The sequence below is a fragment of the Myotis daubentonii genome, chromosome 20 (assembly GCF_963259705.1).
Source record: "Myotis daubentonii chromosome 20, mMyoDau2.1, whole genome shotgun sequence".
Taxonomy (NCBI): Eukaryota; Metazoa; Chordata; class Mammalia; order Chiroptera; family Vespertilionidae; genus Myotis; species Myotis daubentonii.
This window is the reverse complement of record NC_081859.1, coordinates 5,788,067-5,814,807: the sequence shown is the minus strand read 5'-3', so window position 1 is coordinate 5,814,807 and position 26,741 is coordinate 5,788,067. Positions and strand designations below refer to the sequence as shown.

The following is a 26,741-nucleotide window of genomic DNA, read 5'->3' as shown; positions in this document are numbered from 1 at the left end:
ACTGAATAGCTTGTCTCCTTTTATATTTCATTAAAAAAAAAACTTGTTAATAAGAAGGAAGGGGAAAGCTGCTTGCTGGTAACAATGAGGTGTTGTCACGGCTCACGGATTGAGGGATACCGGAAAAACACTGTGAATGTCACTGACAAACAGCAGACACAAATAATGGCAACATACACACTTGTTGTCCTCAAGGCAAGGAAACCATCTGGGAGGCAGCAGCTCCAAATATGTAGGAAGGCAAAATTTCCCACCGAGACCACACAGGGATGTATCACTCAAGTGCCTATGAAATACTGAAAGGCTTAAAAAAAAAAAAGGGGGGGGGAGGTAGAAAGATCTGTCACTGCTAAACTCTTCATCCCACAACATCGATATTCATGTGCCAAGTACAAATGCAATCTAGTAGAGTCACTGATCACAGTCACCAAGGAAAACACTAATAAGTGCATCCTAGGAAGGGTCGCACGTTTTCAGAAAACAACTCTGCTGGGTTATCCTGTAGAATGGAAAAAAAAAAAAAAAATCGCTGATAGCGTCAGGCTAAGGAATAAGTCGAAAAAGTTCCCTAAAGCGGTGCTGACTACATGCAGTCATGTGTTTAGAAGTAAGGAGAGGAATCTTTCTTTTAAATATGTTTTTATTCATTTGAGAGAGGAAGGGAGACAGAGAGAGAAACATCAATGATGAGAGAGAATGATGGATCGGCTGTCTCCTACACGCCCCACACTGGGGATCGAGCCCACAACCCGGGCTTAGGACCCCAACTAGGACCCTTCCGTCCGCAGGCCCATGCTCTATCGGCTGAGCCAAAGCAGCTAGGGCAAAGAGCAATCTTTTTTTATACAGCTCTGCAGTACTGTTTGACTTGCATTATGAATACCTCTTGCTCGAATAAGCATAGGATATGCAGGTTCTATAAAGGTCAGCTGGCCCAACAACAAGGACAGGCCGCTGCCAACAATATTCCTGGGGAAATAAAGAAAATGAAAACGCACCATTTCAATGTTCACAGAACCACAAGAGAGAAGAGGCGATGAGGGTGGGATGGACAAGACTTGGTGGAGGCAAAAGAAAATGAAAGCATCCTGGGCAGGAAGTAAAAAGAGATATTAAGAAACTGGAGAGAATGAAAATATCTTCGGTTGGCGACCTGCCCCATCTGAGCAACGCCTGGGCACATACAGGGATGCTTGCCGCAAAAGAGCAGATAGATTCAAGCCCGCCTGCCTGTCCTGGGACACAGAAGACTTGTTATCTCCTACAGAGCTAACAAAAATCAAGCAAATATCTTTTTTTTAAAGAATTAAAATCAACTGATTCAGGAAACTACACTCGATAATTACCTACAAATAAGTATTTTCAGAGCCTGTGTTTCAGAGTATCACTTAACTGTATGCACAAAAGTGTCTTTAAAGTGCGAAAATACCAAACTATCAGTCCAGAATTCTATATTCAAGGAAAATATTCTTTTTAAAATTTACTGCAGAGAGGAAGGGAGAGGGGGAGAGAGAGAGAGAAACATCCATAATGAGAGAGAATCATGGGTCGGCTGCCTCCTGCACGCCCCACACCGGGGATGGAGCCCACAACCCAGGCATGTGCCCTGGCCTGGAATTGAACCCTGACCTCCTGGTTCCTAGGTCAACACTCAACCACTTGAGCACATCGGCCGGGTGGGAAATAGTCTTTAAAAATGAAGGTAAATAAAGACATTTCCCGATTTTTACAAAAAGTTCTTTTTTTTTTAAGACAAGGTCATCCTGAAAGCTGGAAAGAAATGGTACTAGATGGAAAGTCGAACACTCAGTATGACAGAAAAAGCATCGAAAATGGTTAAGTATAGGGTAATTACAAATTAGATTATGACTGTGCAAAGAAAAAAATGGTAACATTACTTTATGGCATTTCAAACTATGTCGACAATATATATATGACAACTATCGCAAACAGAATGGAAGGAAGGTTGATACATGAACAGCAAAAACATTAGGAAGCAATACAAGAGTATGTATCTGACGACTCCTAGATGAAGTTTGGAAACAGGAAATGCTAGTCAATAGTGGAAATCAATCGCAGCGATTGGCAAATGGGGGAGGGGGTTGAAAGCGAGATGGCATTGCTTCAGGGGACTTTGCCATCACCCCGGAATGTTCTGTCAAACCGATATATGCATCTGTCAAAACCCACCCAGTGGTCTGTGCATGTCACTGTGTATCTTTTACCGCAAAAGGAATAAAAATGGTACACTGAGCCCTGTCAACGATACACATACTGAAATACTTAGGACATCGTGCGCTGGTGACTATACTTATTTCTTTAAATGCCTCAAAATAAATTATATGTGTGCTTAGATATGTGATAAAGCAAGAATCATAAAATGTTTATAGAATCAAGATTGTGGCCGAGACCGGTTTTGCTCAGTGGATAGAGCGTCAGCCTGCGGACTGAAGGGTCCCGGGTTCGATTCCGGTCAAGGGCATGTACCTGAGTTGCGGGCACATCCCCAGTAGGAGATGTGCAGGAGGCAGCTGATCGATGTTTCTCTCTCATCGATGTTTCTAACTCTCTCTCTCTCCCTTCCTCTCCGTAAAAAATCAATAAAATATATTAAAAAAAAAAGATTTTGGATATACAGATTTTTAATGAATAAATCTTCCCACTGTTCTTTAGTTTCAAATTTTTCATAATAAACTGTTGGGAGTAGGATGGGGAGGTAAACTCCCGTGCAGCCTTCTCTCTGCGAAGGAGCTAATTATTCACTGACTTCATACCCGTAACATAAATTAGGTAATGTAATCCATTTTTATAGCTTCATTAATAAAAAGACAAAAGACGGGCACGTTTTATTTCTCCGCATTCATTCCCATCCAGAACTCCACACATCTTCAATGGAACGGGTTGAGAAACAATGTGTAGCTGAAAATAACCCGCTTGTAAGTGGCGTAGTGGCGGATCCCTTCCCCCAACCGGCTCAAAAACACACCCGCCCACCACCACAACAGCTGAGATGAACAGTCCAACTCACAGTTTGCAACTAAAACCTGCTAAAAAAAAAAAGTTCCAAAAATTTCCTTAAAGCCCATACTGGTCTCCTACGCTCCAAACCCACCTAGGCAGCTGCCTAGCCCGCATTTCTAACCCAAGATCACCAACCGACCTCAAGACGCAACCTATCTCCCCCTTTCACCCCCCCTCCCCCCGTCTCCTCTGCAGTCACCCCCATCAGTCCCCGCGCCCTGACAATTCCACCCCCACGTCTTCCCAACAGGGGTGGGGAACCTTTTTTCTTTCTGCCCAGGGCCATCTGGATACGTAGAACACCCTCCGCGGGCCATACGCCATGATCAACTTAAAAATGAGCCCGCTATCGTTGGTCAAACATTTCATTAACTCGCCCCGAACTCCTTGGCAGGGCCAGACCAAGGGATTTCTCGGGCCTTACGTTCCCCACCCCTGTTCTATAACTACCCCCCCCCCCATTCTGTCCCACTGTCACTGCATAAACGCGTCATTTCCTTCCTGGATTACTACTATAGGGACCCCTAAAGTAGCCCTCTCTTCCGCATTTCCTGACCACGGATGTCGGCTTAATATTACCTAGAAAGTGTAACATCCCACTGGCTCTGCACAGGAGACTCTACGAGCATTTTAATCAGGACCTGGTACAAAACAGACTTACATTTCTGCTGGCTTCACTGATACCATTTTCACGTAAACTGATAAAGACACGTCTGTCCACATTACCACATCACGTCTGTCATTAAGACCCCAGGAGAACGATGGTCTGAGATTTCACTGCAGAACTGTTGGTATCATCAAAATCACTGATACGCGGGCTATATTTTTCCCCCCCCCACACACACACACAGCCTGGACTTCGACACGGCTTCCCATTGCTGAGATCTTAATTAACATCAGTACCAGATTCTGGGAGCATGGGCGTTCAGAGCAGGGAATCTGGAGTTAAGACGGGAGTGGATTTCGACGTCAGCTCTGTGGTTTTTCTCACACATCCCTCCCCATGTGACCTTGAACAAGTTGCTCTCCGGTCTCCGGTCTCCTTAAGCCTCCGCTTCCTCACTTCTAAGTAGAATAATAATAGTGCCTGCCTCTCGCAGAACTGCCGTGAGGCTAAAACCACAGACGTGAAGCACTTCGAGCATCAGGCACCCAATGGGCACTGCATGGTGTCAGCCATTACCAGTATCGGCAGCAACAGCGCGTCGGTACATGGGGACGAGCAAATACACGGGGTTCCGGAATCACAGGTGCACCCTTCACGTCTGACGTGTTCACCAACCCACCTACAGAGCCATGGCCCACACGGAGTCACCCTCTGACCAGCCCAAGAATCAGAACCTCCCATCCCACCAGCCTGGCTCCTGAGAGCGAGCTTGCTCCCCTTCCTCTCACCTGCACGCCAATGGGCTTCCTTCACTTCCCCTCACCCCTGGTTCCTCCTCTTATCTGGCGGCGATGACAGGCCAGGCGGCTATTTATGGCTCTGGGAACGCATCATAACCTTGCAATGCCATAAGGTCACTGCTGCACAGTGCTGTTGTGTGGCTTCTACCTCCCTGTCCCTTAGCGTCTCACTTCTTGTCTCAAGGTAACTGCTACACCGCAGGGGACTTGATTTTTGTTCCATTTGCTCCTTGATATTTGAGTTGAAAGGGCGATTTAAAGTTAGGACACATACGGATGGGATAGTCGGGTACATGGGGTACCGAGGCGGACTAAGTTTATTACCAACTGATGCTGCAACTCAGGCTTAAAAATATCCACGTGAGGGAGAGCCTGGTTTTCCCATTATCCTAAGGAAACCCTTAATTTTCCGAGAGTATTTCTTGGCCATCCACGGTTCCAGACCAGCTTATTTATATCATTTGGCAACTACAGTCAACATTTGACAGCTGCCAGCTCCTGCTCAAGACGACTTTATAAAGTTGTGAAATTCTGTCCCTGCAAAACAGACTGTCCGTGACCACTGGGACAGCAGAGTTCTCTGCTCTTTTTTCCATATATAGTTCTTCCAACCGGACCAGGAATCCGGCCCCTAAATATGACATACCAGACCCCCCCACCCCCGGCACAAACCAGCGAAATCATGTAAGGTCCACCTACTTCAAGCTCTGAGGCCTAGGCCGTGATGACGACCATAAAACACAAGTTCCCGGGAAAGGATCTGAAGATTCTAGGAAATGGCACAGAGCAGACCTTCAATACACAAACCCTAAAGTCATCAGGGCGCCCTGATGAGCCAACAAACACATTTCTTAGAAGTTACAGGTTTTACATTAAAATTTAATGAGGCCCTAGCTGGTTTGGCTCAGTGGCTAGAACGTCAACCTGCGGACGGAAGGGTCCCGGGTTCGAATCCCATTCAGGACACACGCCTGGGTTGCAGGTTCGATCCCCAGTAGGGGGCGTGCAGGAGGCAGCCAATCAATGGTTCTCTCTCATCATTGATGTTTCCATCTCTCCCTCCCTCTCCCTTCCTCTCTGAAGTCAATATACTTTTAAAAATTTTTTTTAATGAATACTGGCAATGAACTCCATCATGCAGCCTGTTTTAATATGATGGTCTCCTCCCCCCCCCCCCAAAAAAAAAATTGTCAGGAACATGGATGATCCAGGCAGAATATGCCATGTTTGTCGCATGGTCTCCAGACAAGCACACGTGTATGCAGCATGTCCCTGAGGGGGTCAGCGGGTACCCCAGCAGTATGAGAAGAGGAAAGAACCAAAGAGTGCTATGAAGCTACAAGGGAACCCTGAACTGCAAAGGGGACACCCACACCTTAGCCAGGCACCGGGAGGTGGAAGAATTCGTATGCACAGCGGAAGTCGGTAGTCATGAGATTGTCCCTGACAAGGGAATAAACAGGATGAGAGCTAAGAGTGGTTTAGGAATCACAAGCATACGATATTTTGTTCACACACTCTGGCAGTGTGTTGAGAAAGTAATTATAGCACCGCGTAATCAGGGAGAATCACTGGCCGTCGTCTGAAAAAAATTAAAAACAGCGCTTTTCTTATTTGTCCTCAGCCAAATACAAACCTCAGCGTGTTCACGAAATTTTGGGAGTTCTTGTACTTCTACCAAATGTTCAGACGAGGTATAATGGTAATTATTACCTTTTTTTCTTTTTTTTTTTAAGCTGCTTGACTAGAAGGCCTTCGTGCGGTGATTTTTTTAATACTATCAGCAAGGTGGAGTCATTAGCCATCAATGGCTGCTTGCGGAGAGGACTGGTTTGCTGGGACCTGTTTTAGAAGAAGCCAGACGCATGGGCCCTCAGAGCATTCACACATGGTATCGGCTGTAAAAATTTTCTTTTCAACCTGCCTTAAGAAGAAGCTGATGAAACAGCTGAAAATAAAATAAAATGTCAAACTTGGGGAGGGGGAAGAAAGAAGCTGAAATGAGTGTGCATGCAATAAAAGTTGAGGTGAGCCCTGGCTTGTGTTGCTCAATGGGTAGAGCGCTGGCCCTGGAATCGAGGGCACGTACGAGAGGCAACCAATTGCTGCCAATATCTGTCTGCCTGTCCGTCCGTCTGTCTGTCTCTCTATCTCTCTCTCTCCCTCCCTCCCTCCCTTCCTGTTGTGAATCGTCATGTAAATATCTGATATGCACGATGTGTTTTCATTGTTACAAATTGAACATCATTAAAGCATAGTGATTCATCACAAAAACAATGTGTAATTATATACGTGTTTTCCGATGGTCTTAGGCGACCCCTGTGAAAGGGTCGTTCGACCCCCAAAGGGGTCGCGACCCACAGGTTGACGACCCACAGGTTGAGAACCGCTGCCCTAGGCCAGGGTGGTTCTCCCTGTATAACAAGGTGTTTCCTAGCAGAGCACACACTAACGTAGAGAGCTGTATCACCTCAGTGTTAATACTTGAGGCGTACTCAAGCATTTGCTGAATGTCAAGTGAGCAAATGGATTACAATGCCCGCACGTACTGTGGACAACCACAATTTGATCTTTTTAAAATTTTTTTTTTTAACTGATCACCTCCCACCCTGGCCGGGTGGCTCAGTTGATGGGAGCATCGTCCCGTACACTGAAAAGGTTCCAGGTTCGATTCCTGGTCAGGCCACATACCTAGGTTCCTGGTTGGTGCTCGTACAAGAGGCAACCAATCAGTGTTTCTCGCATTGAAGTCTCTCTCTCTCTCTCCTCTCTCTTTCTCTCTTCCTCTCTCCTTCCCGCCTTCTTTCCCCGCTTGCTGTCCCTCTAAAGTCAATAAAAGCATATCCTTGGATGAGAATTGAGAGAGAGAGAGAGAGAGAGAGGGATCACTTCCCACAGAAATAATATGCAATTTTGCATTTGAAATCAATGGAAAAATTGCTCTTACTTTATAGATATCTTTGCTAAAAGCATAAAATACTGTAATAGACAGCTTTGCTAAAAGCATAATCAGTGAAGGTTAGGAATTCTGTATGCACAGATCTGACATAACTGAGGGAAAAGGGGCATGTACAAAACTCAACGCATACAGTGTCAGATCTACTTAACTGAAGGCTGGGAACAATTCAGTCTTAAAACTACGAAATTAATCGTGGCACAAAGGCTCAAACTAAATATTTCTATTAGTCAATTAATTTTAATCAGATGAAGTCCAAAATTAAAGCTGACTTAATGAAATGTATCTTGACACAAGTAGGTGGTCACACTCACCCTAATTCCTGCCTACCTGCTTTCCAACAGAAAACTTAAAGCCAGGCCGAAACCGGTTTGGCTCAGTGGATAGAGCGTCGGCCTGCGGACTGAAAGGTCCCAGGTTCGATTCCGGTCAAGGGCATGTGCCTGGGTTGCGGGCATATCCCCAGTAGGAGATGTGCAGGAGGCAGCTGATCGATGTTTCTCTCTCATCGATGTTTCTAACTCTCTATCTCTCTCCCTTCCTCTCTGTAAAAAATCAATAAAATATATTTAAAAAAAAAAAAAAAAAAAGAAAACTTAAAGCCAGTCTCCTAGTCATGAAATGTACTTGTCATAACCAAGAAATACCTGCCCTGGCCGGTTTGGCTCAGTGGATAGAGCATCGGCCTGTGGACTGAAGGGTCCCGGGTTCGATTCTGGTCAAGGGCACAGGCCCGGGTTGCGGGCTCGATCCCCAGTGTGGGGCGTGCAGGAGGCAGCCGATCCGTGGTTCTCGCTCATCATTGATGTTTCTATCTCTCTCTCCACCCTTCCTCTCTGAAATCAATAAAAAATATACTTTAAAAGAAAAGAAATACCTAAAATAAGGCAGGACTACAGAACATTCTCAAGTATGATGTGTATACCCCTATGCTCATGTGTTGGCTTAAATCTCTTCTTTGCATGGCAGCTGGCTATCAGCTGGCAGAGGACCTCAATCATGATCCTATTTCTCAAAGCAATTCACATACATCTCCCAGCAACAGCTGTGTAATTTTAATAGCACATCTAAAAATATAGGGTTCAACACATTAAGTGAATTCCATCTACCAGTGAAAAGGAATAAAACACAAATGCAAAACTGAACAAAACACAATTGATGCTAAAGAAGCAATTGAGCAGAAGGCAACATTCAAAACGATGAGTAACGCAATTCATAAAAAATAACCATGTTTATGGGCTGCATTATAATTTTAGGAGGGTCCTTTCTTTTCCTCGAGATATGTAATGCCTGCAACTGTACGTGAAGTATTCTTTTTATTGTCATTTCCCTGCTGCTAACGAGGGTATTCTTTTTGGCTAAAAATTTAGAAGCTATAGTTTTTCTCAAGGCCGTGACATACAGCTCGATGCCCTCCCACCGCTTTAATTAAGAAAGATTTTTCGGAAGGGGCTGCATCCCAGAAACCAATGGATGCGTTTCTCTCACAGCAATATGTTTCTCTCTGTCTTTCCCTCTCCCTTCCACTCTCCCTGAAAACCAATGGAAAAAATATCCTTGGATGAGGATTAACAAAAAAATAAATAAATAAGAAAAGAAAAATCCAGTTTCCAGACACCGTTCTCCCTTTGGTGACAATCACAATACGGATTTATATATTCTACTTAGGTGAAATCCACCAGCAGACCCAGCTGGCTGATCCAAGAGTAAAACTTGGCACTTGATCAGCAAAGAATCTGGAGAATTGAAGTTGAGCCCAGCCCTTTTGGGCCTTCAATTTCCTAATCGCTCAAATAAGAGGGCTCCTGAAATTACCTAAACCATAGTCATACAAAACTAGACAGGCTAGAGCAGTGGTTCTCAACCTTTTGGCCCTTTAAACACAGTTCTTCATGTTGTGACCCCCCACCATAAAATTATTGTCGTTGCTACTTCATCACTGTCATGTTGCTACTGTGATGAATCGTCATGGAAATATCTGATATGCAGGATGGTCTTAGGCGACCCCTGTGAAAGGGTCATTCGACCGCCAAAGGGGTCGCGACCCACAGGTTGAGAACCGCTGAGCTAGAGGAAGCTACACAGCTTCAGATCAATCAGGCAGGGTTTCGGGTGGGAACCGGCTTTAAAAAGTCCTCCTTCAAAAACTTCCCACTATTTCTACTCATCAAACAGCACTTATGTTATATACACCAACAAGACTACGAATAGTTTCCTCCAATGATTAAGCCTGAAAGGAGTGATGTAGCTTACGCAGACTGCTGTGCATCCGTTGCAGAAGTTTCTGGAAACGTGTACTTATTTGAGCGAGGCATACACCGTTGAAAACTGGGTCTCCCAGGTTCGCCATTTCATTTCAAAAGCCACGAAATAACAGCAACACCATCGGGTGATAGAGATGCGACTCGGGTAGCCAAGGGTTAAAAAGGGCTGCGTCTCTTGCCTTTGGGTGGGGTGGTCTCAGAGCACAGCTGCCACCTTAAGCCCTCCATCCTTCACTCGTTCAAAGGAAAGGAAAACGAAACATCTGACCAGTGAGATAGAAATGGTGGGTAAGCCCAACAGCTGTTAGTGGCATTATTTCCACCCTTCTGATCAGAGGTCTGGGCCCCGGGACCGGATTAAGTCCCCCTGTCTCTCCCCTCTGTCCCCCCACACGCTGGAAAAAGACAGTAACGGCTCTCCAGCCACGCACTGGGCATCCTTCCCACGTGTGGGGGCCTGTACTCGTGGCTCTCGATCATCCCAAATGAGGACCCCACCAGAGAAGTCATTTTCCCCAAGTAAAAAATACTGAAGCAATTTAGCCAACGTTTAAAATTACATGGGGATAGCCGAAACCGGTTTGGCTCAGTGGATAGAGTGTCGGCTTGCGGACTGAAAGGTCCCAGGTTCGATTCCGGTCAAGGGCATGTACCTGGGTTGCGGGCATATCCCCAGTGGGCGATGTGCAGGAGGCAGCTGATCGATGTTTCTCTCTCATCGATGTTTCTAACTCTCTATATCTCTCTCTCCCTTCCTCTCTGTAAAAAATCAATAAAAAATATATTTAAAAAAAAATTACATGGGGATAATACCTTAATCAATAAAGAAAAATAAGTAAAAAATATAAACCCCTAAAAAATCAATAAAATAAAATAAAATTATATGGGGAACATGTTGAAACCTAAACTGTATGTGTAGTTAAATATGTTTGGGTTTTTTGGTGGGGTTTTTTTTGTTTGTTTGTTTTTGGGGGTTTTTTTTTTTTAGAGAGAGTGGAAGAGAGAAGGAAAGACAGAGAGAAACATTGATGTGAGAGAAACACATCGATTGGTTGCCTCCTGCACAAGCCCTGACCAGGGTCCAGGCTGGGGAGGAGCCTGCAACCAAGGTACATGCCCTTGACCGGAATCAAACCTGGGACCCTTCGGTACCCAGGAGGACACAGCCAACTGGCTAGGGCAGCCGTGGGCAAACTACGGCCCGCGGGCCGGATCCGGCCAGTTTGAAATGAATAAAACTATTGGAAAAAAAGACCGTACCCTTTTATGTAACGATGTTTACTTTGAATTTATATTAGTTCACACAAACACTCCATCCATGCTTTTGTTCCGGCCCTCCGGTCCAGTTTAAGAACCCATTGTGGCCCTCGAGTCAAAAAGTTTGCCCACCCCTGGTGTAGGGCATTTTTTTTTTAAACTACACATATAGTTCTTTATTACTGTTCAAGGTAGATGTTGGAAAGGTAGCTTATATACTATGAAAAGAATAACCCCTGAAACTATTTAAGAGATGGTAATCTGCAACTTCCATCAAATTATTTTTAGTGACATATGAATCCTCTCAATTAGAGAAAATTCAGAAAAAGCGTACCTTCCAATACCACCTTGCTTTTCTTTCTCCAAAACTGCAGCTTAACGCTAACTCTAGCGTCAAGCTTCCGTTTCAAAAAGGAAAGGAGTTGCTATGTTCATTCTTCCACGTTCATGACAGACACGCTCTGGCTACTGAAGTTCCACGAGTCACGTTTATTTTCAAAGACAACACATGGGGAGTTCCACGCAGTTTTAAGGGGGTCTTTCCTAGTCTACGTAAACTGTATTTATTCAACTACAACACGATATAAAGCTTTTCACGAGGGCTGGTTATTCCTGCTAGAAACTTCTAGAAAGCAAATACTTGTGCGGATGCCAAAACAGCTCTGGGAACAATGGACATTGAGTGCAATAACGACACTGTTATTCGACTAAATAAACTGAGAAACTTAAAAACAGGTCATTTGTAGGGGGCGGTATAAAAACAGGAATTCCTTATCTCTTTCCTTTTGGGAAAAAACAACAACAATCTCTTAGGAGCATTCCATCCAGGAACTTTTACCCTTTGGGCCAGTGAACATTATTACTGCCGTTTCTCTTTTCTTCGGATAATGCCAGTAATTTACGAGGGAATGGACAAACTGAGCTAAAGAGGGAAGTAAGGGCTTAAATCTAAAAGGGGGTAAGTGAGTAAGTGGGAAAACTATGCATTAAATGACTCTTAAACAAAGGAGGGGTACATACTGAGGGGCTTATCCACTAGAAATAAATACCAATATTTTAAAATTGTGTTAACGTGAAACACTGGGATAGATTAATAACAGTATTTAAAAGGCCAAACATTAGAAAGCCACGGTGTTTTATTTTTAATTCAGCTACATATGACACACAAAAAGCAACAAATATTTGTAAATGGGGAGAAAAAAACAAGACCTGAAAATAAGCATAATTCCAATTGGTTAAGCCCTAAGAGGAAAGATGACAAGACGGCTGCAAGCATCCTTCGGTCAACACATATCAGACATCCCAGCGGGGTTACGAAGAGTTAAACCGTTTACAGACAACAGGGATGATGTCAGCACACAGCGTGGATTTCTCACGGGGCTTATGAAAGGAAATCGGCACGACAAAACAGAAAACAATTCCACAAGCATGCACCCAGGACAGGCACGTTGCTGGTTCGTCTCGGAAATGCAAACAGGAAAAGTCCAAATCGAAATACAAGAAACCACAACTTGTAAAGAGCGTAGCATTCTTTTTTAAAAGACAATTAAGTGCATTACAAACAAAGCTTGAAACATGTCAAACAAAGTGAGGCAGCTGCCCTTTAAACCCGCCCAGCTATACCCAAAAAAAGTACCGCTAACGATGGCAACGGTCTAGCTTGTGAAGTGTAATGAAAAAAAAAAAAATGAAAAAAAATCACCGATGCCCTTAGCCTTGGCAGTGAAAATTAGCCGATAGGTCCAATGGTTCTTGGGCTGCGCATGCCTTCACTCTCCCAATAATCCAGACACATGGAGGGTGTGCATGTGTGTTTGTGTTGTAACATAACCAGTAAAACTTGAGCACCATCCTAAACCTGAGTCAGCTACTGATCCCTACGGTAACCAGGGGTGATTCACAACACGAGTCCCTCTTAAATATGGTGTGTCCTATCCCGTACCGATTTTACACTATCCTATATAATAAAAGGCTAACATGCAAATCGACCGAACAGAGGAACGACCGGTTGCTATGACGTGCACTGACCACCAGGGGGCAGACGCTCAATGCAGGAGCTGCCCCCTGGTGGTCAGTGCGCTCCCACAGGGGGAACGCCGCTCGGCCACAAGCGGGGCTCACGGCTGGCAAGCGCAGCGGCGGTGGCAGGAGTCTCTCCCACTTCCGCAGCAGTGCTAAGGGAGCGGGCCTAAAGCATCAGTTGGACATCCCACGAGGGCTGAGAGACATGCCCCCCCCAACTGCACAAATTTCGTGCACCGGGCCTCTAGTTATCACATAATTAGAAAAGCAAAACCAACTAAAGAGATGTATTCACGAATTTGTTTCAAGACTAATGACGATTTGCTGGAAATGTACACTCTGTCTTAAAATGAAAAATAATAAAAACTATTTAAAATGAATACTTACTATTAAGTGCTTAGAAGACTTCTGGTGAAAAGATTAAGAATGCCAAAAAACAAAACAAAACCAAGGACACTGAATCAAAGATTCTACTCCCACAGCTATTAACTGATCTTATCATCACTGAGAGCTAAGCTTCTAGGGTACTTGCTATGTGATGTACACTGGATAGGAGCTTTAGGACCACTGTCTCACTGAATTCTTTATTTTTAAAATATATTTTATTGATTTTTTACAGAGAGGAAGGGAGAAGGATAGAGAGAAACATCAATGAGAGAGAAGCATCAATCAGCTGCCTCCTGCACACTCCCTACTGGGGATGTGCCCGCAACCAAGGAACATGCCCTTGACCAGAATCAAACCTGGGACCCTTCAGTCCGCAGGCCGACGCTCTATCCACTGAGCCAAACCAGTTAGGGCTGAATTCTTGTAATAATCATACAAAATAGGCACCACTGTTATATTTTGCAGGTGAAGAACTGAGAATTTAAAGAGCTTGCCTAAGGTTATAAAGATATTAAGCCATAAAACTATAGGGTTCAGACTTGAGCAACTGAGCCCAGAATCCTAACCAGTGGTAACAGCCACACAACATGGCGAATGGACTTAATGTCACTGAATTGTGCGCTTTAACTTTTATGTTATATGTATTTTACCCACAATAAATTTGTTTTTTCCAGAAAAGATACTGTAATACTTAAATGCAAGACAGGATACAAGCAGCACTCTCCAAACACTGGTAATTGGAAAATAAACTAAAAAACAATCCATTATGCAAAGCACTTTGGTAGTAGTTAATAAATAATTCATATCTTTGCCCCAGTTCATATTTCTCCTTCTGAGAACCAACCCTAAGAAACAAAAAAAGCTTTAGATCCAAAAGTGCTCACTGCCACATTCATAAAAGGAAGGAAGGACGGAAGGAATCTAAATGGCAAACTACCAGAGAATGGGTTTGAGTAAACACGACATATTTACAAAATAAATTACGCTGACACTAAAAATGTTTACTAAAGGCGTTCGCGATGAAATGGAGAAATGGCTGTATTATAAAGCAAATGTGATACGAGCAGAATATCAATTCTATCACAGAAACCAAACCAGGCAACAAAAAGGACTCAAATTAGGTTTATTATGGGTTTACGGTACACACTTTCTTTCCTCTCTGCTTCCTGGCCTTTAAACAAATCCAGCGCCTTCGCGTCCCAGGCCCTTGGACCTTCTGCATCTTCTATTTGGAATGTTTTCTCCTGATGTCACCATGACCGTCTCCTCATCTTTCAGGCCAACTCAACGTCACCCTCCCAGAAGGACCTTCCTTAACCACTCAAATCAAGTCAGGCTTTGGGCACCTTCTCCCTCCCATTCCCACCACACATCTTATCATCTTCTTGGCACTTAGCACCACCACCTGAGAATAACTGAGTCATTACCTGGTCCGTCTTTCTCCTCTACCCTGAGTAGAGGAACCCTTACCTTGCTTCTCTATATATCCCCAAGCCGGAGAACTGGCCTGGCAGTAATAAATATTTTGAAGGTAATCAATAAATATATGAGTTGACTGATTCACTTGTTCCTTGTACTTTCCCATACTTTGTCAATGTTCTATAGCAGTGGTTCTCAACCTTCTGGCCCTTTAAATACAGTTCCTCATGTTGTGACCCAACCATAAAATTATTTTCGTTGCTACTTCATCACTGTAATGTTGCTACTATTATGAATCGTCGTGTAAATATCTGATATGCAGGATGGTCTTAGGCGACCCCTGTGAAAGGATCATTCGACTGCCAAAGGGGTCACGCGTGACCCACAGGTTGAGAACCGCTGATCTATAGTAAGCACATACTATTTTTATATTTTGAATAAATATAAAAAAAACTTCAAAGGACAAATTATCACTTATCAAGCCAAAGCTAGAGCATCGGCCTGCAAACTGAAGGGTCCCAGGTTCAATTCCGGTCAAGGGCACATGCCCGGGTTGTGGGTTTGATCCCCAGATGTGGGGCATGCAGGAGGCAACCGATCAATGATTCTCTCTCATCACTGATGTTTCTATCTCTCTCTCCCTCTCCCTTAATCTCCGAAATCAATAAATATATTTTAGAAAAGTAAATAAAAAATAAAAGAGAAAGACTCCCAAAGGAGTCTGCCCTTGTGCTAAACTATATCTCATTGCAGAGCTGGTAAATGGGAAAAAATGAGTTGGCGTGGAGGAGCTTGGTGGACCAGTGAAAGAAGAGAAGGCCTATGATTTGTCCCTGCCCTAGGGAGAAAGACAGAAGCTTAGGGAAGCCCCACGACCCCCACAATGGCACACCTTAAATCTCTAAGATGCCCAGCATCAATCCATCTCCCAGAACAGCCCTTGTCCAATTGCTGAGGCAGTGATAACCATACTGAACATCCTACAACCCAGTACTCAGCGAGACACCTACACGGAGACCAGAAGCAGTTTCCTGGAATAACACTTGCTATTACCATGGGCAATGCATGCTGGTACATCCCATTCTCTCCTTCCGATTTTAAAAAAATTGCTGACAAAAATCCACAGTTTGAACAGTATCACCCCAAAACACTCCCCTTTGCCCTCTCCCCGGTCTTATTTTGGGGCCAGAGGAAGAGAGGACGCCTACTAGAAAGAAGACCCACCACAACCTCGACACTACGGAGAATTCCTGTTCCCAAAGCGGACGAGGGAGCATCATCCAGGGGAATCTTCCATCTTGGGTGCCCCACTTTGAAACTCTCAACAGATGGCCCCCCCAAAAAATGTTCTTAAGACACATCTATCAGATCTTTTTGGTAGTTCCAGCGTTTATCAGGGAAACAGATAAACTACAGGCATCAAACATGTCTAGTGACAACTAAATGTACCGAGCTGAACCCTACTAAACTGCCACTATCTGATGGGTTCTTGTTTGTGTGTGTGTGTTTTGCCTAAAAATAACAGCACATTTCACATCGTTTAACTTAACAGTGCAATACATACTTCAAGGACACAGATCTATGAAATGGCCTTAGCCCTCATAAGTACACAGTTTCCATACAAAAGACATGTGCTAAACTCCTACCAAGCAACTGGGGACCATCTGAACATAAGCTCTGACGTGTTCTGGAATCTATGGATGGTTTTTCAGTGAGATCATCACTGGTGTCTCCTCTTCACCACCGGCAGGGTCCCAGGCTCTATCGAAAGCCTACTTCCTTACCATGCGACTTGGGGTGCGTGGTTCATTCTCGTTTCCACAGAAACCATCAAGTCTGGAGCCTCGACCTCTGCCCATTGCTTCCATCAGCCCTAATTTCCTAAAAGCATATTCAGTTCGAACCAACAGATCACGAGCGCCTTAATGGCAGAGACAATCCTTCTTAATCTTCTAAAAATCCACTGCTTTGCAAGGTCTTGTACTATCGAACAATAAAATGTGTCCTAAATTAAAACAAATCCGCCCAGCCGGTGTGGTTCAGCAGTTGAGCATCAACCCATGGGCCAGGAGGTCATGGTTCGATTCCCGGTCAAGGGCACATGCCCAGGTTGCTGGCTCGATTCCTAGCAGGGGGCATGTAGGAGGCAGCAGATCCACGATTCTCTCTCATCACTGATGTTTCTCTCTCTCTCCCTCCCCCTCTCTGAAATCAATAAAAAATGTTTTTAAAAAATAATAATAAAATAAACAAATCTTCTCCAGTAAATCCTTGCCCCATTTCAAGGCTGCCTAAAATCTTCTTTTGAAGAGTGACAGAGCTATCATCCTACCTATTCCCAGATCCCAGAACACTGGGGCAGCCTTTCCCACCTCATGGTCTTTCATCTGACTGGGCTGGAGTCATTACTGTACCAGCACTGCTTTACCCGCACAAAGAATCTTCCCAAACATTCCTTCGTATTCCTACCAATAACTGGAACTTGTCCCAGCAACCATTCTCATTACACTCATCACTCTCCTGACCCACTTACTGTGGCCTGGAGAACCCTCCCTCAACCTACCTCCTGGCATCACGCTAAGTGAAATAAGTCAGACAGAAAATGACAAATACTACAGAATCGGAAAAAAAGCCACATGCATAGAAACAGAGAACAGAATGGTGGGTGCCCGGAGCTGGAGAGAGGGGGGGAAGGGGGAGGTGTTTATCAAAGGGTACGAAGTTCAGTTAAGATGAATGAGTTCTGGGAATCTGACCTTCAGCATGGTGACTAAATGAACAGCATTGTCTCACCTACTTGAAAGCAGTTAACAGGGTAGATCTTAAATATTCTCACCACCCACGCAAAAGATAATTACGTGGGAGTGGCGGTGTTACCTAACCTTATATGGTCCTCTCACAATAGAGCCACCTATCAGACCATCACACTGCATACAAACTTACAGGTCAACAATCTCAATGAAGGTAGAAAAAAATCAACAATCTCAACACAGCTTTAAAAAAAAGCACTGTGCACATGTGAAAATAAAAAAAAAGTGAACCTACCTCTTAAGGAACCATGGAGATTATTTTAGATATCGACCATCGGGACCTTCCAAAAATCCAACCTTTCCTCCTCTGCTACCTGGGCCTTTACCGACGGCACATGTCCCATCCAGGCCCTCTCATGGACCATATACCTCAGCCCACAGCTCCAGCTGCACTGAAAGCGTACGTGCTACCTCCACGCCATATGCCTGCCCTCCCTCTCAGAGCTCTACCCTCACAGCCCTTGGAGCCTGGAGTGTTCTGGAGTCTGAAGTATTTGCTGTGGGAGACACTTAAGCTTGCTTGGAGTCTCCCCTTGTCTCCCTCTTCAGATCTCTTACTTCAAAAGCAACCGGAAATCGGCTTCTGCCCCCAACGTGAAACCGTTCTGTGTGCTATCATGTTAGGTGTGTAAAGAGGGCGTTTTAACAGGTCACTGGTCAACTCTTGAAAAAGCCCGGCCCGTGATGAAGACCGCGGAGCAACACGGGAAAGTGTTCATGACACCGTGCTAAATGAAAAAGGACAGGGAAGGTTATATGCAGATTACGTGTTAGGGTTTACGGGTGACTACCTTCCCCCTCCCCGCCCATATTGCAAATTTTTGTTAGCATGCTTTTAATTTTAAGTTGGGGAGGGGGGGGTGGTAGGTATGGTCACTAATTTGATTATGGTGATGACTTCGTCTATAATATTAAAAGCGCAATATGCTAATTAGACCGGACAGCTGAACGACCTTCCGGATGAAGCCGGGAGCTGCGAGGGCCGAGCCCCTTACATGAATTTCACGCACCGGGCCTCTAGTAGGTACATACTTGTCAAAACTTATCCAACTATCCCCTTTAAATATGTGATGTAGTATATGTCAATTATACCTCAGCGAAGCTGTTAAGACGTCTAAGTTGTATTCAATGTCTGCGAAACGATGGCAGAACAACCTAAGTACAGAGAGAGTAAGGAGAGCTAACAGTTAAAGGCTGGAGGGTGAGGGGCAGTAATCTGCTCCTTAAAATCACTCAAGGGTGACCCTCAAAAGGAAGCGATCACAACTAGGAAAAAAAAAAAAATGAAAAGAGAAAGAAAAAGAGAGCAACTCTAAAGAGAAATCGCCAACACACACATCCAGTTTACGGAAGTCTTCTCTACTTACAGCAGACAAACTGGCAAGTCCAGGTTTTTAGAAGGAATCGAACTTTTGTATTGCAAGGAAGACCCTGGATTACACTGAAACGCCCCAAAGAAAAGCAGCCAAGAACTTTCAAGACACCGGAGTTCTTAAGGTGGATTTAAGAGATCGCTTTAAAAAAAAAAAAAAAAAAGAGGCTTAGAGAAAGGCACAGGGTAAAACTAAGACTTCTGTTTGTTTTTTAGAGAGATATTCTTGTGCTGAGTTTTTATATATTCTGTTGTCCTGTTTTTGTATTTTATCTATAGTTAGCAACGTAAATTAGTCCCCTTCACTTGTTTTCTAAACGATTTCCCCCAATTTTTCCTTTCTTTTATTTTGCTTAATATGAGTAAAATAATTCCCCCAAGGCACTCAGGTTAACCCTTTTGTGTTGGTTAGCTATTCTAAAAAAAAAAAAAAAAAAAACATATATTAACCAAAAGCCTGAGGGGGGAAAAAATACAAGTCTTTTTCAGAGCAATCAAAAACCCGCAATTCCACCTGTAAATCCAAAATACAACGATACTTCCATTAACAAATGTCTTGGAAAATATAGAAACTTTAAATGTTAAAAGCTTCATAACATTTGGTGGAGGTTAGACACCCTACCCTAGAGACAATGAATGAACGTTCTGTTTTCCTCAATATTTCTCAGCATCTTAACTATCCGGGGACAAAGAAGCCAAGATGAAGGTTCCCCTAAAGGCGAAATACCCAGGATCCTGATATTTGTGATTCTTCCCGGACCAGTCCTACTTGGTCTGAACATCCCTGCTTCCCCCAGTTAAGGGGGGAAGCCAAGCAGTAAGTGCCCTCTGACCTGGGGGGATGGGAAGGGGCTCCCCCGAGTCTGAATCTGATGGCGGAGTGCTACGGTCAACAATGTGGGCATGGGACACCCTGACATGGAATCCCCATCTCCCTGCTCTCGCACATGATCCGTTCCTGAAAACATGTGAAAACAGACTGTGTAAGAGCTGGCGGAGCAGTGACAGTCTGAATATAAAAACGAGTTTTCATTCCAAGAGTCAGATAAAAAAAAAAAAATCCCTGGTTAGGAGATGAATGCGTAGTTTTAAAGACTAAGATCTATGCAATCGCTTTAAACAAGATTAAAAATGTAAAAACAGAGGTAAAATTAATTTTCTAAATATTATCTCTAAGTCTAGTTTTCTTGGCTTTCCTACAGCAATAGTTAGTAGACAGAAGTGACTTTTTTTTTTTTTTTCACTGCTTAGAGACTTCACAAAGAAATGAGATGTTGCCTTACCCATTTTGTTTAGAAATTATCTTAGGATAAAAATGAACTCCAGACTATCATTGTAAAGGGAAGGGGAATTACAAAGCTACAATCCTCAGCCAGCTATATAATCCTATAAATCTAACAGATCAATAAGATATGAATCTTCAATTTCTTCCATCATAAGACTTCACCTTTTACCATAGACACATTTTGTTTTTATTTTTTAAAATGTCTTTATTGATTTCAGAAAGTAAGGGAGAGGGAGAGAGATAGAAACATCAATGATAAGTCATTAATCAGCTGCCTCCTGCACGCCCCCTACTTGGGACCGAGCCCGCAACCCGGGCATGTGCCCTTGACCAGAATCGAACATGGGACCCTTCAGTCCGCAGGCCAACGCTCTATCCACGGAGCCAAACTAGCTAGGGCATGTTTTCCGTTTTTATATATAACATAATTTTGCTATTGTCCTTCGCAATCGACTACCATAATGAAGATCTGTTGGCAGAATTCCTTCTCTCACTTTAGAGAAGTGTTCATTCCCCACTGCCCATTGGTGCTCATCAAAGAACCCCAACCCCACTGAGGAAGAAGGGACAATGACCCAAGCAGGGCTTGTCACCAGCCTTAACCCAGGATTTTTCTACCTGAAGATCCCGGAAACATTCTTTGACGGCAACTCACCAAACAATGAGAATCTGGAGAAACCATGAAGAAAGACTGTAGTAACAAAGAAGAAAGCCAAAGATAAGAGAGGGGCTCCTGGTCAACCAGTACGAGAGTCCTTCTTAAGCTAACTTCAGTTCCCGTCAGCGTCCACAAAACTACCGTGCCTGATACACAGACAGAGACAACTGGCTGAAATACGGCTAGGGTCCAGTTCCATGGGGATTGGAGAATTGTCACCAGAATACCTAGTGACTTGTCCATTTATCTCAAATGCTATTAACATTCCGTTCCTTCTACTTTCCCCTTATTTTCATAAAGGCAAAAATACAGTAACAGGCCAATGAGTTCATACAACGCTCTGCAGAAAGCAATGCTACTGACAAAACTGAACTGTTGAATAGGAAGCTGTACCATCATGCAACAGTTCAAATTACTGTTTGTCAGATGACATACGAAATAACTACACTGAGAGAAAGCAATGGCATTTAATTTATGTGAACAAGGAAGTTCACATAAGTGCAATCTTTTAATGAGAGTTTCCGTACTCAGAAGGAAAAAGGTAAACTTTCTTGGGACCTACCAGAGGGAAAATGATGGGATCTAAAGCTTACAGAATGAGGGCGGAAGACATTCGTTGCAATATTACAAGTCTTGTACTTATACTATTTACTAGAGGCCCGGTGCACGAAATTCATGCATGGGGAGGAGTCCCTCAGCCCAGCCTGCACCCTCTCGCAACCTGGGACCGCTGTCTCCTAACCGCTCACCCACCTGCCTGCCTGCCTGATCGCCCCTAACTGCTCTCCCCTGCCACCCTGGTCGCCCCTAACCACTCTCTCCTGCCAGCCTGATCACCTCTAACCGCCTCTGCCTCGGCCTCCACCACCATGGCTTTGTCTGGAAGGATGTCCAGAAGATGTCCGGTCTAATTAGCATACTACCCTTTTATTAGTATAGATAATTTAGCCCCTTATGTTACTTTTATGGTTGAAAATCTGAAAAAGCATTCTCCCTGAAATTCCTATGTATCGGTAAGTATAAATTTGTATGAACATATTACGCACCCTGGTTTGGAAACATGATATCTAAGGTGTCTATTCGCTAAACCAAGTCAATTAAGCTGTCAGCTCATTCTCTGGCGCTCACCAGAGAAAGCTAGCCAGAAATTTAAATCTGGGAATCGGCAGCACACAGCGGCATGGTAAACCCAGGGCTGAATACGGTCGCGGAGGAGAAAAGGGTCAAGGGATGCAGCCAATGAGATAAGAAGAACCATGAGAACTTTCACCTCAAAGTGGTTCAAGGCCAGGATGGTCAACGGCCCTGAAGGGTAGTATGAGGCCAGAGGCAACCAGGTAAGACTTCCCAATGGCCAGCTTTCAGGAATGCTTTCCCTGGACCTGTCTTCCACTGGAGGGGGAGGGGGGGGGGGCGCACAGAATTCTATCAGAACGTGACACTTCTGAATTCTATAACAGCTTTTAGGGAAAAGTCACTTCATCTCCAGAGTTGCTGATGATTTCCTAAGTAAAGACGTAACGGTGACTGAGGCCACGTGAAGGCAGCAGCCCCTGGACAAGGCAGCTATAGAACCTGATTTCAGTGGCCTCCACCCACCACACAGAGCCCAGGAGCCGGGGGAAGGAGAGAGCCACGCCCATTCCCGCCCTGGCGGTCAAGGGGAGTGGCATTTAACACACACACACTACTTTGTCCCCTACAGCGGCATGCATCCAAAATACGTGAAATGAAACCTTACCTGGGCAGCGACTGCACCAACAGGGAACTTCAGAAGCAGTTTAAGAAGTAGAAAACCCGACCCCAACCACAACCATCACGCTAGGTCAGCGGTTCTCAACCTGGGGGCCCTTTGGGGGTCGAACGACCCTTTCGCAGGGGTCGCCTAAGACCATCGGGAAACACATCTACAATGACATATTGTTTTTGTGATTCAGCACTATGCTTTCATGATGTTCCATTTGTAACCATGAAATCGGGGGTCACCCCAACACGAGGAACTGTACTCAAGGATCGTGGCGTTAGGAAGGTTGAGAACCACTGCTCCAGGTGAAATTCAGGCTACAAGTCACTTCTTCCGGGATGGGAAGGTCAACACCGAGGCATTCTCTGCTGCTACCGGCTGTGGTGAAATAGACACTCCGTGTATTTGCTAGCAGGCATGAAAGCGGGCACCACACTTTTGGAAAGCATTTGGCAACATGACTCAAGAGCTTTTATTTATTTATTTTTATTTATTTATTTATTTTAAATTCATTTCAGAGAGGAAGGAAGAGGGAGAGAGAGACAGAAACATCAACGATGAGAGAGAATCATTGATGGGCTGCCTCCTGCACGCCCCCCCAACTGGGGATCGAGCCCGCAACCCGGGCATGTGCCCTTGACTGGAATCGAACCTGGAACCTCCCAAACCGGCCAGGGAGATTTAAGAGCTTTTAAAACTGTTTCTGTTTCTTCAGAGATCTAATACTATTTCTGGAAATCTAAAGGAATTAGTCTGCAATTAGGAGGAAAAGGGAAAAAAAACACCCTTTGGGTTCATGAAGGCATTACTCATTACACAAAATCACTTTACACCATGTAAATAGCCATTTAAAAGAAAACAGGTAAATTACAGTGAAATATGCAACTAATAAAATTCTGAGCCGTTTTTTAAAAGCACAGAAAATGCAAAACATACCATGTGAACACGGCAAAAAAATGCACAGAGTATCATCAAATGCATATATAAATACATGAAAATAAAAGGAAACATTTTTTTAAAGACGATGCAAACTGTGAAGAGAAATGAAAAGCAAATTGACTACAGAGTTAGTCTGACTGAGCAAGACGGGAAGGTATAAATTCAGGAAAGATCAAGGTTCAAGGTTCTCAAGGTAGAAGATCTACCAGAATACTGTGGGCTGGGGGAAGTTCTTTAGTTAAAAATGGGGATAGAGCCCTAACTGGTTTGGCTCAGTGGACAGAGCGTCGTCGGCCTGCAGACTCAAGGGTCCCGGGTTCGATTCCGGTCAAGGGCATGTACCTTGGTTGCGGGCACATACCCAGTAGGGAATGTGCAGGAGGCAGCTGATCGATGTTTCTCTCTCATCGATGTTTCTAACTCTCTATCCCTCTCTGTAAAAAATCAATAAAAATATATTTTGTTAAAAAATGGGAATAGAGATATAGTGTCAAGCAGAGTTAGCAAAAAGCCATGGACTGCAAGTTCAAATGCCACCTTATACTGTTCTTTTCTCCCTGTCATTCCTGCCACCTTCTGGTGTACGGAATGACACTCCGACCAACTGAGCCACACCGGCCAGGGCTCAAGAGCATGAATTTAGAAAACACGGCACAGACGATAATGCCAATTGGCTTTAGACTGCTGACGGTGTCCTGTTGCAATTCCCTAAGGGCAACGTGCCTCCCTATATATTTGTTATTAAACCACCAGAAAATAATTCGCCTTCTCCGTACACTCTAATGCAGTGGTTCTCAACCTTCTGGCCCTTTAAATACAATTCCTCATGCGGTGACCCAACCATAACATTATTTTCGTGACTACGTCATCACTGTCATGTTGCTACTGTGATGAATCGTCATGTAAATATCTGAGATGCAGGATGGTCTTAGGCGACCCCTGTGAAAGGGTCGTTCGACCGCCAAAGGGGTCGCGACCCACGGGTTCAGAACCGCTGCTCTAATGGAAGGACCCACAGGGAAAATGGCCCAGAAACAAACTTGAAAAGGGGGAGTTAAGCCGAAACCGGTTTGGCTCAGTGGATGGAGCGTCGGCCTGCGGACTGAGGGGTCCCGGGTTCGATTCCGGTCAGGGGCATGTACCTGGGTTGCGGGCACATCCCCAGTGGGAGATGTGCAGGAGGCAGCTGATCGATGTTTCTCTCTCATCGATGTTTCTAACTCTCTGTCTCTCTCCCTTCCTCTCTGTGAAAAATCAATAAAATATATTTTAAAAAAAAAAAAAGAAAGAAAAGGGGGAGTTAAATCCTTTCTATATGATGAGCCATAATGTCTATCGTTTCAGACACCATTAACCATAACATAAAATACAAACCGTATCCTTTTCAAATATTTAGGGGGGAAAAAAAATGTCTAAACTATGACAGGCCAAACGAAATTCATCCGAAATTCAAAACCCAGCTCACCTGTGTTCACTTCACTTGGTAAAGCTACAAAAATATAGTGTTTAAACCATTCTTACCCACTAAACAGAAAAAGTGAATTCCAAAAGAGGGCAACGGAACAGTGGCTGAGAATTCTGGTTCCTCTCATGGGTGCCCCTCTCTTCTCACTTGGAACATAAGCACTTACCTTATAGGGTTGTTATGAGGATGAAAGGAGTTAATTTACCTAAAGCGTTTGGAAGACGGCCTGGACTACATCACTAGCTAGCTGCTACAGGCCACTTCTTCAGTTCTGGAGATGGACAGAGATGACGATGGTTTCACAACAACGTTAACGACCTTAATGCCACGGAACTGGACACTTAACCACGTTAAAATGCTAAGTTTTATGTTCTCTACATCACCCATTCGCTGTGAGAACATTTTAAGTTCTCCTGCAAGAAAGTAAACTATCAGCTTCAACAGAAAACTCTACACAGGTTAAGGATTCCTATAAAAATCATTGTCATCGCCCTGACCGGTTTGACTCAGTGGATAGAGCGCCGGCCTGCGGACTGAAGGGTCCCGGGTTCGATTCCGGTCAAGGGCATGTACCTCGGTTGCGGGCACATCCCCGGTAGGGGGTGTGCAGGAGGCAGCTGATCGAAGTTTCTCTCTCATCGATGTTTCTAACTCTCTATTCCTCTCCCTTCCTCTCTGTAAAAAAAAATAATTAAAATATATTTTTTTAAAAAATCATTGTAATCCATTAAGGGATACTGGGTCCGCACTTTTCCAAATAAATTTCAAAATAATTTGTGGCTGCTATGGTCGAGCGCTGATGTTCAGATGAACTTGAATTCCCAAACAAAACTTTCCTTGTTGGAAGTTGGCAACGGCGCCCTTCTTCCGATAACAAAATAAAATTAGTGCTCTAAACCTGAAACAACTTGGAAACAGATCTATAAAACCCTTTCTTTGAACACAAGCATTTTGGCGTACCTTCTACCACAGAACAGAAAGGCTTCCAGCCCTTAAAAGTGTAACCAATTACAAAAAGCAACACACACAAAAAAAATCTTTAAATGCCTATTTTAAAATAAAACCTTGCAAAATAGCTCGAAACCACTTCTCTCGGATTACAAAATGAGCATGTGGTGAAAAGGGCCGGAGAATACCAATTTACTATACCCTATACTGACTGACAATGTTGGTTGCCTAGCAACAGGAGTCTGCAGTCTGAAACAGCACAGAACAACTTTTCTTGATGTGCCAGGCCACAATTAACCCCATCAAGGCTGGAAAAGTATGCAAAAACACATTTGCATTGACAACTCCCAACCTCAGAAGCCTAAATGATATAAATTCTAAAAACTATAAAATCTAAAGCACAAATTCCAGCCTATTTACAACTCGAATTATCCATGATGCCTTCCCTCTCAATGTTCCTTTTATGTACTAGCAAAAAAAAAAAAAAAACAAACAACAAACTGCTATGCGATTTTTGGACACATTTCTTCCAAAAGCATCAAGTGCAAGAGTTGTGTGGGGTTTTTTTAAACAATCCTACGTCATAGCGTAACCCATCTTTCGTTTCCTAATTTCAAAAATACGTACTCTGATCCTTTCTGAAAATCAAGCACTATAATTTCCTAACAATTAAAATCTTCTCCCACTTAAAATTTATTTGAACTATTTTTACGGACTGCCTCTATAGGTAGCTAGTAACATTTCACAAAACATTTTTTTTTCTTTAATAAACATCTACTTCATCTAA

General features: G+C 43.9%; 1 protein-coding gene across 5 annotated transcripts in view; it reads right to left on the bottom strand.

The window, feature by feature from the left end:
* The window catches only part of ENAH (ENAH actin regulator), a 107,537-nt gene that overhangs the window by 63,780 nt on the left and 17,016 nt on the right, over window positions 1-26,741 (bottom strand). The window lies entirely within an intron of this gene.